Below are 16,251 nucleotides of genomic sequence, written 5' to 3' on the forward strand. Positions count from 1 at the left end.
TCCCCCACTTAAAATCCCCTTCCCCGCTTGAACCCATATTGATTCTTTTGCTCCATTAAGAAGCAGTGTCCGTAGTGGCAAATCCACCAGCGGCTCATCCCTCGGCCCTGCCTCCCCTCTCCAGCGCCCTTCCATGAGCACCTCCATCCATCCCGGCATCAGCCTCGCCAAGAGCTCCTTAAAAGACCTCTAAGCCAGGAGCAAACCTCGCGGGGGGGGAAAGCGTGCACCCGGCCCACCGGAAAATCCCGCACCGGCGTGACACCGGCACCCACACGGAGGCGTGCCCGTGTCCACCGGACTCCAACAAAACCCACAGCCCCAGGTGTGCTCCAACCACTGCCACGCAGTCTCTGGCACATTGCGGGGAGGGGGCGTGGGGACGTCCTTTGGAGAGCCACCTGGAGATACCTGGGGCAGGGGAGAGGCGTGCAGGAGGCTGCACACCCAGCCCCGGGCGGCAGTGTCCGGCCGTGGCCGCTCGCCCCACCGACCAGCTTCCCAGGGACTCGGCAAAGCTCATCAGCATCACTGAAATCCCTCCCTGCAGGCACGGGCTTGCTGGGAAAGAGCACGCCGGCAGCCCTGGGAGCGGGCAGGGGTGAAAGCCGGGGCCTGGCGCTCGCTGTCGGCCCCCAACACTGCCTGCCATCCCCAGGGGACAGTGCTGCGGAGCAGGGGACCGCGACCCACGGCCACGTGAGCCCCCCCACCACAACCTGGCCCTGCTGCATCTCCTCCTTGGATTAATCACCTCCAATTAGCCCCGGCGAAGCGGCACAGGGAGAACTGGAGGCACCAGCATCCCCCCCCAACCCTGGCACTGCCACAGCCCCCTGCCCCAGCATCCCCCCCGGCCGATGTCCCCCCAGGGTGGCGGTGACGCAGGGAGGAGGAGGAGGGGGCTGGAGAAGGGAGGTGGGCTGTCAGCACTCGATGGGAAAAATGAGCCCCCCCGTCCCCCTGCCCTCCTCCTCCTCCTCCCCGGTCCCCCAGGTTGATGTGCGAAGAATAGACCCGTTCGCTGGCAGGGCTGAGTAATGTGCTGAGCTGCTCCTCGCTGGCAGTGAGTAATCGCGCTTTTGTCTCCCTTGCCGGCACGGTGTTAGCCGGGGACACGGTGCTCCTGGTGCAGCCCCACGGCCGCCCCAGCCCCCTGCCCCACACGGGACCCGGGCAGGGTGGGACCCTGGGCGGCGTCCCGGAGGCGACACCTCAGGGGTGACACGTGGGGGTTTCACGCCACGCGGTGCCACCTCTGCCCACGGCGTCGTGGCAAGCCGTGCCCATCCGGGGACATCCGGGTGACATCTGGGCAGCATCCTCTATCTGGGCTCCCTCCAGCTGTGGGTGCCCCGGGTCGGCATGCCCATGGTGGAGGGGCACCCCGGGGCTCCCCTCGCCGTGCTGCTGGACCCCACGAAGCGGTAGGTCCGTGGAGAAGCACGTCCCCGCTGGGTGCCATGGAAACGTGGCTCCTGTGGAAAAAAAAACAAGTCTCCTCTTCTACCTGGTTTTCCCTCCTTCCCGAGGAAACACCGGAGGTGTGAAGGGTTTGACCCCAGCCATGATGGGTGGCCCACGGCTCCTGCCTGCGGGTGCCCCGGGGGTTTCTCCCCCGGCTGTGCCTCCCGGGGCATGTCTCGGGGTGCACGGGGCCAAGCGCCAAGGGATGCCAGAGCATCCCTCCCTCCGCGGTGCTGAGTCACTTGGCACCGGCAGTACCCAGGCTGCAGTGGCAGTGTGGGGCTGGCGGGCGGCTTCTGCTCCGGCACCCACACGGCAGATGGCAAGCCTCTCGCCTTGTGATTTGAGGGTTTTTTTTTTTATTTTTGGCTGTTATTTCGGTCCGCGGCCCCCTCTCCCTCCCTTCCCCCTGCCGTGTCCCCTCGCCACCTCCTCCCGGGAGGAGAGGAGAGGGCGGCCGTGATAAGCACCAGGTTTTTGCATGAGTGGAGCTTTCCGTGCCTCCCTGCAGCCCTTGGTGGCTTCCCTGTGGGACATCGCAGGCTGGCGGTGTCCCACATGGGACCTCACTGGCTGGTGCACTGGGGTCCGGCCAGCCCCGGAGCTTCCCGTGGCACCGACACTGCTGCCAGCTGGGGCGGGTGATGCCAGTGTCCGCCAGCTGAGGTCTACACGCTCCTCCTCTGCACATCAGACAGCGGCCCTGGGCATGGGGACATCCTGCAGTGCCCTGGGGAGAGGACAGGTCTCGGAAGCACTGGTGAAGAGAAAAACTCCTGCCCCATCACTGCCTGGCACCCCCCGAAGGGCCATCAGCGGCACAAGTTCGCTGGGTCTCAGTGAGGTTCTCAGCAGGCAAGTGACCGGTGCCACCAAACTGATGTGACAAGCAGCACGGCCAGCCGGAGGGACATCCCTCCTCAGGGCCCAGTCTGTCCTTCGCAGGGTTGCCGAGACCCCAGCGCCGCAGCGAGGACCGATGCTCCTCGCGCCTTCGGCACCTAACGAGGTCCCGAATGTGGGTCATGGCTGCGAGCGGCGACCTGATGCACAACCCCCCCAGCCACCCGCCGGGGTGATCAGCGCTAACGAAGAGCGTGGTGACGAGGCTCTCAGCCGCTCCTGCGGGGATCCGATTTCTCTTCCGCTCCCTTTGCCGTGGCTGCGCGCAGCCGAGCCCAGGGAGAAGCCTCTCCACGGCGTTACGAGTTCAGCAGCTCAGCTGCGCCGGGGAAAGAAAAAGAAAGAAAAAAAACCCAGCGCGAGCAAGACAGACTATAAATAAAAGCTGGAGAAGTGGGAGGCAGCAGCCACAAGGGCTTTCTGAAGCAGCAAGAAAAGCAGGTGCACGTTGGCTCCGGCACTCGATGCCTTTGTATTTCCCGAAGAAGCCCGGGTATCCCTAATAGCCGGGCTCTGGGTGGGAGCGCTGCGCCGATGGGGAGCGGGGCTGGGCTTCCCTCCCGCGCCGCTGGGAAGGCACAGACGTCTGAAGAGCAAATACTGCGCAGAATGGATGGGAGCATCGCCGAGCCCGGGGAGCGGAGGGAGCCGAGGAAGAAACGGAGGGGAACCGAAGGCTGCGAGGGGGGCTGCCGGCACCAAGGCAGCCCCGATGGCTTCAGGTTTAATGGGAAAGAGGGGATCCGCCGGCCAAAATTTGCTAGCGGAGTTAATGGTGGATGGAGGGAACGGCCGGAGCTCAAGACATCTCAGCCTCGGGTGCATCCAAACCAGGATCCCTGCAAAAAGGGCCCCCGCAAGCGGGAGCGGCGAGGGGAGGCAAAATGCCTGCCACCCCCTGGGGCTCACCTGGAGCCGCTGGGGACCGGGACCCTGCGCTCTGCCGGCGCCTGCCAGCACACAAGGAGGGGAGGGAAGAGAGGAAGAGAAGGAGACAGATGGGCAGCGATGGAAACATAAGTTAACTTGAAGGAAGCGGATAAACAGCAGGCAGGGAGCAGATCCCAGCACATATGCTGCGCCGCAGCCAGCCAGGCGCAGGGAGGTTCCTCGCCATCCCCGTCCCTGTCCCCGTGGAGGGGCCCGAGCCACACGGGGAGGTCAGCGGTGGGAGGGGGTGAAGGCTCGAGGCTCGGGGCACAAACCCCAGGGGGTTTTGAAGCCAGGGCTTGCAGCAGGCGGGTGGGAATGCAGCCCAGAGCGGCGGGGACAAGAAGCCCGGGTGCAGTTCATGGCCACGGGGCGTTGTGGAAGCCAAAAGCAAAAGGTGGCCAAACCCACAGAAGAAACGTCCATGAGACGGACACGACTCCTGGCTGGGGAATCACAGACCAATTCCCTATGGCAGCTGGGGTGGCTTTGGCCAGGGAGAGATGGTTTCCCCCTTGCTGGCAGGGACAGGGCAGGGCGGTCGGCTGGGTTGGGGCCAGGTGAGGTCTTCTGCCTCAGTTTCCCCAACCAGGAGAGTGGAGAGGAGCAACATCAGCTTGTGTGAACGGCTGGCCGGGCCTTGGCCACACGGACTGAACACCATTCCTGGTGCCAGCGCAGTGGCAGCTGCAGGTCACTGCTGAGGACTCGAGCAGCTGATGAGAAAGGGAATAAAGTCAAGCCGAAGCCGAAGTAGGGAGGCTGAGGCCCTCGAAAGTCCTTGAGCCCTGCAGCACAGCGCTGCCTGCTGATTACCAGGTACCCCAGTGCCAACACAGCATCGCTGGCTGCCCCGGCCACGCTGCCACGGCAGGAGGGGGACCCCCGCCACTCGGTGCTGCCCCCACTGCCCACAGCAGTGTGGCAGGGACCTCCGCCAAAGGGACCCTCCTGCTGCCGCAGCCCCCGACTCGCCCGGAATAACAAGCAGGCAGAGGCACGGAGCCGCCGAGAGCATCTCTCCAGCGACGTTCGGCCGGGTGCTAATGAGCCCCGGGCTCTCCGATCTGCTCGGTGAATGTCATGACCCAGATTAATTGCTCAAAAAGACACCCAAAGGCTGCTAATAAAAGAAAAAAAAAGAGAGAGAAAAAAAAAAACCACCAAACCCATAACAAGCCCCCCACAGTAGCCAGCACATCCCCCCTTGCATCCTAGCACCGGCAGCCCGGAAGGCCCTGCCCGTTGCAGGAATGTGTGTCGGGGCGGCAGGCCAGCGAGTGTGATGGGCACACACAGCCGCCCTTGTTCCCCGCTCCCCGGCGGAGGGTCAGAGCTGCCGGCCGTCCTCGCCACACAAGGAGAAGCCTGTTCGGAGGCACCCGCGCTCCCCGGCGCGATGCTAGTGCCTTCCCAGCGGTTGCCAGCACGACCGGATGCTGCTGCGGGACCCCCGTGGCCCAGCGCAGCCTCTCGCTGCCCGGGGGCTACACCTTTCAGGGGCAGCACTGTCCCCTTGGGGGGGAAACCGAGGCATCGGTGGGCCCGTGCTTCAGGGGACACGGCTGCTTCACCGAGAGCTTTTTCCATGTCACCCAGAGTCCTCGCTGGCACGGGGCATTGCGAGCAGGTGGCCTTTGCGTCTCCATCCGAGACCTTCGTCCCGAGAGCAGCAGTTCTCCTCCGAGCCTGCAGACATAAGCATCCTCCAAGCCTTTGGTTTCCAGGCCCTCCAGCAGCATGCGGCTGGCCCTCGGGCTCTCTTGTAGCTGTCACTCAGCCGCCTGCTACCTTCGCGCCGATTCAGCGTCCCCCACGCGGCGCTTTGTTCGCAGCATCCTCCCACTCGCGACGTCCTTCCCAGGCCACTGCCACCACCGTCTTTGCACGCCCAGCGGTGTCCTGCCGGGTCCCCCCAGTACCACATCAGTGCTGGGGTTGGGGAACCTGGGGTTGAGCACCCCAGGGATGCTCGTGCCAGGACAGGCTCCCCGCAGCCGCCAGCTCAACCCCACACCTCGGCTACGGCCTCCCTGTGCCAACAGCCCTGGCTGGTGGGGCCGAAATCCATTTACTGCATGAAAATACCTCCCTGTGCGGAAAGCAGGTCCTGGCCGTCCCGTCAACACGGCGGCTCCTGCTCCTCCATGTCCCAGAGGAAGAGGAGGGGGCCGGAGGGTCTCCCTGCCCCGCCAGCCAAAAAGGCAGGAGGAAAAGGAGAGAAGGGAGTGAAAGCAGATGGGAGATGACCGCCCGCCGGGCTGCTGCTCTCCGGTCTCCAGGACTCCTGACCTAGTTATTAGCCAGAGAAGTAAAGCACGAAGCAGAGATGGATGGGGGAAGAGCCCAGGTCCAGAGACGCAGAAATAAACAGGCGATGGACAAGTTAACCCAGGGCCAGGGAGCTTCCAAAACGGTCCACAAGACAGACCCTGGCTCTGAGCCACCGCAGCTCGTCCTGCCGTCGGTCACGCCATGCCGACAAAGAAGCCGCGGTGACGTTTCCAGAGCCGGGAGAAAACACCTTCTGACAAGAGCCTTAAACTGCTGCACCCACACAGCTGAGCGGAGATGTGGGGGCTGCAATACCCCCGGGAGCAGCGCTGCCCGCTGCGGGCGCTTCCGTCTGCCGGGGAAAGGCAGCGCAAGGAGCAATGGCTGGGAAAGAAAACCAGGCAAGCTCAAATTAGAATTAATAAGGCACAAATTGTCGGCGGCAAGAGGGATTAGCGCTGGGAAGAGGCTGCCAAGGGGCACGGGGAGAGGCAGGCACCTTGGGTTTCCGCTCAGCGCAGAGCCACGTCTCCCATCCCAGCATCAAAATGGGAGCCAGCCCTGGCCCTGGTTTACCCAGGCACCTTCAGAGGGGAAACCTCTGCAGCATCCCCCGGGCTCCCCGGGGGGGACGGCTGTGCCCCGGACCTGCCGCAGCCTGCACGTGCCAAACCCAGGATCTACACCGTGCCAACACGTGTTCAGCGATGCCAGCAGCCGGATCCTGACCTATTCAGGGAGCAGCTCGCTGGCAGCAAGCAGACCAGCTCTGTCCCCGGCTCCTGCCCCGTGCAGGGCTTGGAAAGCAGCTTGCAGCCTTGCCTGGCACACTGAAGCCTGGTTCCCAGCCCAGGAGCATCACTGCAAGAGAAGCACCGCAGCTTCCAGCGCCCAGGAATCTCTCCCTGCCTGGCAGGAGCAGCCGCAATCCCGTATGTCCGTCCGGGCATCCAGCAGCACGTGTCGGGAAGATGCTCCGCAGCGCTGCCCGCCCGTGCTGCCCCGCACCCCGAATCCCTGTGCCACCTTTGGAGACCAAGAGGTCACACACAGGAGCCCACCGGCTTCGCTCGCCTTTTCGGCAGCCCCCAGCCCTGGCCGGGTAGCAGCCCCTGAGCTGTGCCAGCTGCGGGTGGCTGTGGCTGCGGCGGAGGTGGGAGCGATGACTCAGGAGATAATGAGGCAGATCAGAAGGAGGAGAGGAGCGGCGAGCGGACGTGGCGAGGAGGCAGCTGCGTCCTTCGGGCCTACACCCGCTCCCCCCTTACGCAGCATCGCAGCTGGGGTGCGGGCACACGCGCCCCCGGCTGCTCTGACTCACCCGGGGGGCACGGCAGCACCGGGGCGGGGGGATAATTTTAGCCCCCCCCCAGGTACATCCATCCTTCCTCCTGTCGGGGACGGGGGTCCCCAGGCGAGGAGGCGAGAGGGAAGTAGGACTGCCTTTGGGGCACCATCGGGATGGTGCCTCCGGGGCCCCCACCCATTGCCCACCGCTCGGGTTCTCGCTGCTGTGCCACCCCGCAGGGAGCCCACGGACCGGCCGCCCTGGCTTTGAGCGGTGCCTTTCATCCGCAGGGCTCCTCCTGCTGCCAACCTGCCGGTTCCCCAGCTCCCAATAGGTAAACAGCCTCTCCTGCCTGGGGAAACTGAGGCAGGGAGACGCCAGACTTGCCCGAGGCCGCTGTTTGCGCCAGAGCCGGCAAGGGAAGCCAAGAGTCCCGACTTACATGTTCATCTTCATCCCAAGTTCATTTGTAAAGTAATTTTCCCCTGCGTGCCCATTGCAGAGCAGTGCCGCGGGGTGGCCGATGTCACTGGATCACCCTGTGCTGGCCCAGCCCGTTGGTGGCTTCGCCCCCACCCAGCACCAGAAGGCGGCAGCTTCTGCAGCTGAGACCCGCCTCTGCCTCGCCGTGTGTCCCCGGGCACGGCACATCACGCTTCCCAGCCTCAGTTTCCCTTCTCCAAGGGCTTCCACCCGCTGCAGAGGCAGACCTGGCACTGTCGGGTGCCTCAGTTTCCCCCGTGTTCTGAGTTCAGCTTCTGGCCACATCGTCTCCGGCAGTGCTGGGAGCACCGGGGACCCTCCCCAGCACAGCACGGCTGGCCCCCTCCGGCTCACAGCATCTTACTTCCTCAGGAGCCGAGCCTTGGCAAGGGGAAGGAGCTGCTTATGCAGAACAAATGGAATCAATCAAAACAAAAGGCAGCGGGCCTGCTTCTATTTATTACCCATCCAAGGGTTTAAAACGCATCTACAGACATCCACAGCCATATGGAGAAGGGGAACCCACCCGGGGCCACCCCGGCGGGCAGGGAAAGGCAGGGCTAGCCGTGCTCAGACACGGGCGCACACACCACCGGCGGCCGTTCACCCTGCTCTGCCCCTGGGCTGCTCCGCCGAGCCCTCGCCCGGGGTCTTGGGGTCACCTCCCAATCTCTCCCAGCTTTTCAACCCTCTGCATCGCACCCCCAGCCCGTTCCTCGGCACCGCACCGGTCCCCCAGCCACCCTAACCACCCCATCGGTTAGGGACGATGCCACCGAGCAGCCAGGACGTGTGGAGCAGAGGGGGGACGAGGAGCGGGGCACCCACGCGTGCCCAAAATAGCCGGCACTGGGTGCAGCGCAGCCCCTGCAGCACCACCTCCACGGACACTGCAGGTGCTCGGGATCCACGGTGGAGGATCCAGCAGCAGGATCCAGCCCACGCTGCCGAGTGAATTGAATCTGTGCCTGCTTTCTCAGGGCTGCCGCTCCTGCTAACAGACTCCCTGAGCTCCAGGCAGCTTCTCGCCTCTCCCTCGGCCTCATCAGCTCATGGAAGAGGTGATGCTGGAGGTACCTCCCCGCTCCCTTCCCAGCTGGGGCAGAGCTATCGCTCTGGCATCGAAACAGAAGTTGGCAGCGGCGAGGAAGGCCGGGGAGAGATGGTTTATTAATGCGCTGATGAGGCAGCAGCCGGGCAGCGGCGTGTCGGCCCGCACGGCGGAGGGACAAGCTGGTTCCCAGCAGATATGGCCAAGAGGACCTGCCGGAGAAAGGCCCCTTTGTGGCCGGGGACTGCTGCGAAACTCCATGGACTCTTGTCCTGCGTTGCTGACATGACGCTGAGACTGATTCACGGCTAACAGCAGACCTGGGCACAGTTGCCTGAAGGTCCTGCTCCTCAGGCTGGCACCTATGGGCAAGCCATGCTGGGGTGCAACCTGCTCTTCTTCCCTATGCATGCCCAGCACATGCGCCGGGATGTGCCTCAGTTTCCCCTCGCTGTCAGACATCGCCTACCGACTCTGCGACCTGGCCCCAGCGCAGCAGCAGGACCTGCCGAGCCTGACCCACCTGCAAATCCTGGGACCGGGTCATTGCAGAGGTGGCGAAGGGCCGGCTCCTGCGGGTCTTGGCTCCAGCTTGCAGCCCCCCGCGAGGGCGTTGCGCCCCGGCCTGGCGTTCAGCCAGGCTGTGCATCGAGAGCAAAATGACGCCACGCTGCTGCTCGCTGCCAGCACGTGGGGTGCAGCCATGTGCTCACAGCCATTACCCAGGCAATTAGGAGACGCCAGCTGGGCTTTGTGGTTATCGAGAACAAACCAGGCCATGCATCTCCCCTCGGGCTCCTCCTTGGCTAAAGCTCAGCCCTTCACACCTACCTGGGCTCCCTGCTGCATTCCTCCTGGGCCCCACTGCTGGACCTGTCACATTAGCCGTGTTTCTGGGCTGACACGGGGTCCAAGGCACTGGGGGGGTTCTGGGGCAGGGTGGGACTTTCACGTCATGCTGAGGACGCCGAGGGCTCAGCTGCAGCCCACGGCTGAGAACCCCCACGGGAGCCTGGCAGCTCCAGGCAGGGACAGCCCGGTGCTCTGCCCTGCGCCCGGGAGCGTGTCCCAGCCCGGGGGGCGGTGGGGGACTGTGCTCCGCAGGGGATGATGCTCCGCAGGGGATGCGAAGGATGCTGCTCGGCAGAGGATGCCCGGAGCCCCCAAAGTGCCCTGCGGCCCAGGCAGGGATGGGATCCCCCATCAGCAGCATCCCTTGGCCCCCTGCCACCAGCCGCCCTCCTCCGTGCTGCCCGAAGCTCCAGAGCACCGGTGGGGTACAGGCCGGTGGCATCCCCCCCATCTCCATCCAGCAGAGACTCCGTTTAAGCCCATTCAAATCACATTTCGAAGAGAGGCTTAATTAAGGCTTTTGCACCTGGGCGCATCCCAGCACCCTAAGGGACCTGAGGCACCAAGGACGAGGGGCTGGGTCCCCCATTCGCTGCACCCCATGTCAGTGTGCCCCCCTGCTTTGGGCTGTGCAGCCCCCATCACCCCCAGCGTGAGGACAGCCGCCTCCACTGCAACATGGCGAGTGCTGCAAAGCTGCAGACCACACAGCTTTTATAGCCCTTGAGTTCGCCGCCATCCCCTGCAGAGACCCCCCGGACGCACCCAGCGCCCAGCCCAGGCCCCCGCTCAGCGCCAGCCTGCCAGGGGCACCGCCAGTTTGCAAAGATTTTTGCCTCCAAAGATTTGCCTAAATCCGACAGGAATTGGGAGGGGGCAAGGGGGGAGGGAGAAGAGTTACTATTTTCTTTTTCCGATTTGATCTTATTAAAACTTCATTCCAAGAAATAGATTTTTCATGTCAAATCTTATGCAAGTTTCATGGCACTGCAGATGGCGGAGTGGGAAAACGCTTGTCGGAGAGTTTAATAACAGTATCTGGCCCTTAAACGGGTTCCCCACAGGGGAGGGCTGTGCCGGCCAGCTGGTGGCCCTGCTGCCCGCCCAGAGCACCCCCCAACGCTGCCCAGCACTTTAAGGGCCGTACCCCGCTCCCATCCTCTAATCGCTTTGCTCACGTTCCTCCTAGTTAAATCTGCAGCACTCTCGTATTAATAAATCCCCCCCGATGCGCCAGATGAGGCAGCAAGCACAGCCCGCTGCATCGCAGGCCATCAGGAGATCAGCGTGGCCGGGCCGTGTCCTGCTGTCACCCCTCACCACACACCGTGCCTCAGTTTCCCCCGTCTCTCGAGCAGGAATCGCCCTGTCGCTCTGCCGGGAGGGGAGGCAGCGAGCGAAGCGGCAGGCAGCGCGGCAGCATCGGGTGGAAGCGGCGGTGAGCATCGCCGAGGCCTCTCACGGGACCTGGTTATAAGCATGCGAAGCGGTGCGGGTGCCTGGGTGCCTCAGACATCTCCCGAGGACAGCGGAGGAGCCTCCCACCCTGCGGCAAGAAGGGAGGCTGCCTCAGGCTCTGTGGGAGCGGTGACTAAACAGCATCCCCAATACAGTCATTAATAAACATTGATGCCGCGCGGGTGCTGCTCGCCTCCGCGCCGTGCGGAGCCCTGCTCAGCATTGCAGCGAGGTGCTGATTCATCACGGCTCGCAGGGAACCAGCTCTCCCCAGCTCCAGCAGGGACGAGGCCGAAGGAGGCTGCGCAGCCCTCCGGCCTGGCGCAGGGAAGCCCGCAGAGGCCTCCTCTGTGTGCCTGGCTGCTGCAGCAGCCGCAAACATCGCTAGGCAGCTGCAAAGCATCTCGTTCCCTACGTAAGAGGGAAGCCCAGTCCATCCTCCAAGCTCACCCGCCCAGAGGTGGGTACGGAGGTGCCAGGGTCTTCACGGCTGTCCTGCTCTCGGGCCCTGGCACCCTGCTGCAGCCCCCCCATGGCAGCTGCGAATGTCGGGGTTACGGACCACAAAGGGGCTCTCCATAGCTCAGCCGTGCTGCAGGGCAGGTCTGCGCCACGGCATCCCCGCACAGACGCAAAGACGGGGGGACGTGGGGCGTTCGGATGGAGCCTGCCCCGCAGGGATGGGGTGCAGGGGTACCGGGTGCCGGCCACCCGAAACCGGCTCATCCCCTGCTGCGAGGCAGGAGGCAAGCCCAGGGAGATGCAGAGCTCTGCTGAGCCGAGCCAGGCATCCCTGCGCCCGCCTGGATGAGAAACCCAGAGCCAGTTGCCGCTCTGCAGCCCGGTGGATAACCGCACACCCGTACCTGCTGCATCAGCGCTGAAGACCCCCCTGGACCCCCTGCCCCAGCACCCAGGGGTGCTGCTCCTTAGCTGGCGGCACGTAGGAAGCCTGCGAGGCACCGGCGTGCAGCCGCTGCCGACCCTCGGAGCACCCAGGGGCGGCGGGGGGGGGGGGGCTCAGCCCACCCCGAGTCCCGGGCAGGGCTCCCCCGGCACCCCCCACCCTGCCCGGGGGAGCTCGGGGACCGGCCGGGCTCCGCGCCCGGCTGCGAGCAGAGCAGCCCAGCCAGGAGCATCTTGCCACAAGAGGGAACCCCTGGGCTGGAGAAATCCGTCCTGGAGCTGCTTCACGGCTTTGCACCCACAGCCCCTGTTGCCAGAGAGGGGTTTTTGGCCAGGAAAGGATGCTCTCCTCTCGCTCAGCTCGCTGGCAAGGGGCCTCGGACCCCTTCTCTTGCCCCAAACTACCTGCAAGCACCTCCCGTCACCCCACAACTCACCCTGTCCCGGGGGCAGCGTGGGCCCATGGATACATGCCCTGACCCGGTTTTCGGTTCATGGGATTCCTGTCTCTGACCTCCTTTCCCCAGCTGATCTGATCGGAGGGATGAGGGTCAGGCAGGACATGCGACTCACCCGTGGGATGCAGAGGAGCGCTTAGCCGAACGAGGGAGCACAGCAGGGCAAGGTTTCTTAGGCATCTGATTGTACCACAAGAAAAAGCCACATATTCTGCGTGGGTGGATCAGTCAAGCAAGGACAGCTGGGACACTCGTATCATCACGGTGAAGGAAAGCCAGCAGGATTTCCAGGAAAAATGTAGCTGGCCTGGCTCCGGTTGCCATCCTGTAGCACCCACACAGGCCTACCCGGAGCAGGCTCTGCATCCCGGCAGGACTTGCAGCACTCAGGAGGGAGCCCGGGGTCCTTTGGTGAGGCAGAGATAACAGCCACCGGAGCTGAGCACCCGTCTCCAGTCCTGCCGTTCAGCTTTATACCCCCAACGGCTCTTGGAAGCCAGGTCAAGCTTTGCGGCCATTGCTCTCACGGATGGACGTGCATCTTCCCCTCCACCTCCCCGAAGGATCCAACCCCCCCCCCCAGAAGGGCACGGTATTTAGGTTGGCTACGTGGCTCTCCAAACAACGGAGCGGTTCCAGGCTAAGGCTCCCCGTGGTGCTGTTAGCAAGAAGCCCAGGGGAGTGTCTGTTTAGGTAAAAGTATCGAATAAACTCCAGGCTGGGCAGGCTCCAGCGCTGAGCACAGCTGAGCAGACCCTGGGCCAGCAGCTCGGCACCTGCGGGGTCCCCCCACTTGTGGGCTGCTGTCTGAGCTCCCCAACCCTACATCTGGGGCCCTGGCAGGAGCATCACGGACACATGGGTGACAGGGCACCAAGCGCGCCTGGAAGGCACCCGGGCAATGCTTCATCGCATGGAGCAGCAGCACCAAGGCGGGCAGACAGGCAAATAGAGGTAACAGGACCTACAACGGGGTTGGGAAGTCGTCTATCCGAAACTCTGGGATGCCAAGGTTTCCCTGTGGCTTTAATCTGCACAGGGACACTTTCAGAAGAAGGAAAAACATTCCCTGGAAGGCAAACTAACACTGATGTCTTGTGAGAAGGGTAGGGGATGCTGCGGAATTTGTCTGCCCCAAAAGGCCAGAGATGCTAGTACTGGAAGCAAAGGAGAGAAAGGCAAAGCAGGGAAAGGGGAAGAAAGATGCCAGGAGGATGGAGAACAGAGGCATGGACCAGCAGGATTAGCAATGATAAACTCGCAGCTAAACTGGGCTTATGTCAGCATGTATTACCCGAGAGTGACAAGGAATGATGGGCTCGCTCATCTGCCATTTATAAGTGGCAAATTCTCCCTCCATCCTGTTTACTATGAATTAGCTGGCATATGTCTAATCGTCTTTGCGAGCGCAACTCGGCTGGCAGAGATTAAGGCCCTGCTCCTCCTCCAAACCAAGCACTGCACTTCACTGCAAAGCAGGAGGAGAGTGCTTTGTACCTGGCTGCTCAAGGCCAGCAGGGAGGGAGGGTACGAAGGATGGCACTCAGCTACACGAAGCAAGTCCCCCCTGTCCTCGCAGGCCTCCAGAAACCCAAAGCCCTAATGCAGCCAGACCTCAGACCAAGAAATCCCCATTTCTACTAGCCACCAAGGGAGCCTGGGCAGCTCACATCACGAGACCAGCCCTCCTCTCTGACTGCTTCAGATCTCAAGGCATGGGACACCCATCCCCTGGTTAACTTGTCAGGTAGATGGGGATAAAGAAATAGCACTGACAGGTACCTGAGAGATCGAGAAGCAAATTCCTGACTCCTTTCCAAGCAACCTACTGCACTTGAGCGCAATTGCCAATCCAGAGCCCGACGCAGTAATGATTTCCATGGGAGTCATCAAGAGCCATTAAAACCAGCTTCAGCTGGGGACCCTAGCCCTGTCTGCTGGAGACAGGCAGAGGAGAGCCGGGACGGCGAAACCCAAGGCACTTATTAAACAATAAAGCAGTGCAATAGGCGTGAGTGCGTGGGGGGTGTTTGCATGGCTCGCCCCGGGACATGTGTCGTTTGGCGAGCAAGGTGCTGCTTGGGTGGTGGGAGACCCTTGGCTGACACATTGACTGCTAGTCAAGCATGTCAAAACAATCTTGGAGAGTTTGGAAAATTCAGCTCGCAGAAAAGACTGCTCCACCACATCAGCATGAACCCTCGGAGCCAGAATAAACAGTGACTCAGGAAGAGAATGAGCAAAGGTTTGTTGGGAGGCAGTGAGAGGCACTGCAAAAGCAGGCTGTTCTTACCTGCACAGTATGGATTTGAAGACCTGACTGCCCTCCTGCCATAATGCAGCTCCTTCAGCCCCAGGGTATCAGCAGCCCGAGCATAAGATCAGGACTGCAGGAGCTCCAAGCTTTGCAGGACATGCTCGCTCTCCTTAAGCAAATGTCTTTCCCTCTTTATCCCTTGGCTTCTTTCAAGAACGGAGGTAAATTCAATAGAGTGTTAGCTCTAGCAGTTACCAGCATGTTTGTCAACCAGAGTCTAGGTGGGATCAGGAGAGAGAGGAAGCATCCCTTTCCCGCTGAATGTCAAACCTTGCTTCCACACCCCAGGCAGAGGAAAAGGGAGTAGTATCGATCTCCTCCACACAGCCCCAGCCTGGGGGAAGCGGCGCTTGCTATTGCCAGCGACGCGTCCGGTAGCGTTAAGACCTGAGCCGGGTCACCAGCCGGAGCATCCGACCTGCCGCTCTGCGAGTTGGTGCCATCCCCCGGGCTCGCCTTGGCAAGGGACGAGAGCAGTGTAACGTGCTAATGACCAGCTGGCCTTGTAATCTGCAGCTCCAGTTTGCTAGGGGATGGGGCAGGAGAGAGAGGACTTGGCTGTGAACAGAGCTAAAGGAAATCTGCAGCACGATGCAGGCAGCCCGAGGGGTGCTCGCTGCCTGATGGGTCAGCCAGATGCTGGTTTTCGTCAAGGAGAGAAAAGGACCGCACGCACCAACGGTGCACGGCGGCTGCCTCGCGCCTCTGTGCTGCACTGGGGCTGCCGGTGGGATCGCAGCTTCCTTCCTGGCTGCGGCTTAGGAGGATGCTGAGAGCCAGGTAGCCAGCGATGCTTGGGCAGCGCGGTGCTGGGAAGCCAGGGAGACCAGGTTCCTCGTTGGGGAACCTGGTTCGAGACCATCTCTCATTACTATCGCTCTCTTCTCCATCCCTGGACCAGCACAAGGGTAAGTGAGCTGAACTCAGGGATCCCCAGGGACACAGACTGCTCCAGGCCACGAGCGCTAACCGTACAGCTTGGAGACAGCTGCACGGAGCTGTGAGCAGCCATAGGCAGTGGGCTGCAGGACGAGAAGGCAGCTGCGTCCATCTCTCGGGGGTGTTGGCTGGCTCCTCTATATAGCTGATATCCCACCGCGCTGCTGCGGACAGACCCCCGAGGAATGCAAGCCTTCCCCCCGTCCCGGTCTCCGCGGGGAGGTGAAGGGCAGCGTATTTATTTAGCAGGGAGGTTTCTATGCACGGCCAGTCCCCAGTGCTTACTGCCTGCCCTGCTGACCACAGACGTGAGAGCCCTTGTGCGCAAAATATCCAGAGAAAACTACCTCTAATTAGAGGGTGGCGTTAAAAATACCCATAGTCCATAAACAGAGGGAGGCAGACAGGGAAAAGGCACATGCCAGTGTGACTGACGCCCCGGGAGGGAGACGAGATTAGGAGCGACTCAGCCTCACACATACAAATGATTCAAAATAGACGAGCATATGCCTGAGCAATGAACTAGGGAAAAATGATGGGACTGGTGTAGGAGTGGGGTCATGGTCTGTGACACCAGGGAATCAACAACTTGTCTAGACTACAGCAGACAAAAAAAGAGATGGTGTCTTAAGCTAGGAGTGAGAGGCACTGCAGCATGAGTGCATCCATAGAAAGCTGCCCTAGCAGCAGAAGCAGCGCGGAAGAGGGAGGGATGCAGGCCAGATACCTGCATCTATTCCCAGAGCTGCTGAGAATGATCTTGGGTAGATGGCATATCTGCAAAGTGCTTTGAGATCCTCAAATCAAAAGCGATATGTATAAATAAGAGAGTATCTTTTTATCTGCAGAGCCTGGTCGCTCTAGAAACTCTTCAAGACAAGGCAGGACTTTGCTTCCAAATGTCCTACCCAGTTAGACCGAGAGG

This window comes from Ciconia boyciana, chromosome 20, assembly GCF_034638445.1.
Source record: "Ciconia boyciana chromosome 20, ASM3463844v1, whole genome shotgun sequence".
Taxonomy (NCBI): domain Eukaryota; kingdom Metazoa; phylum Chordata; class Aves; order Ciconiiformes; family Ciconiidae; genus Ciconia; species Ciconia boyciana.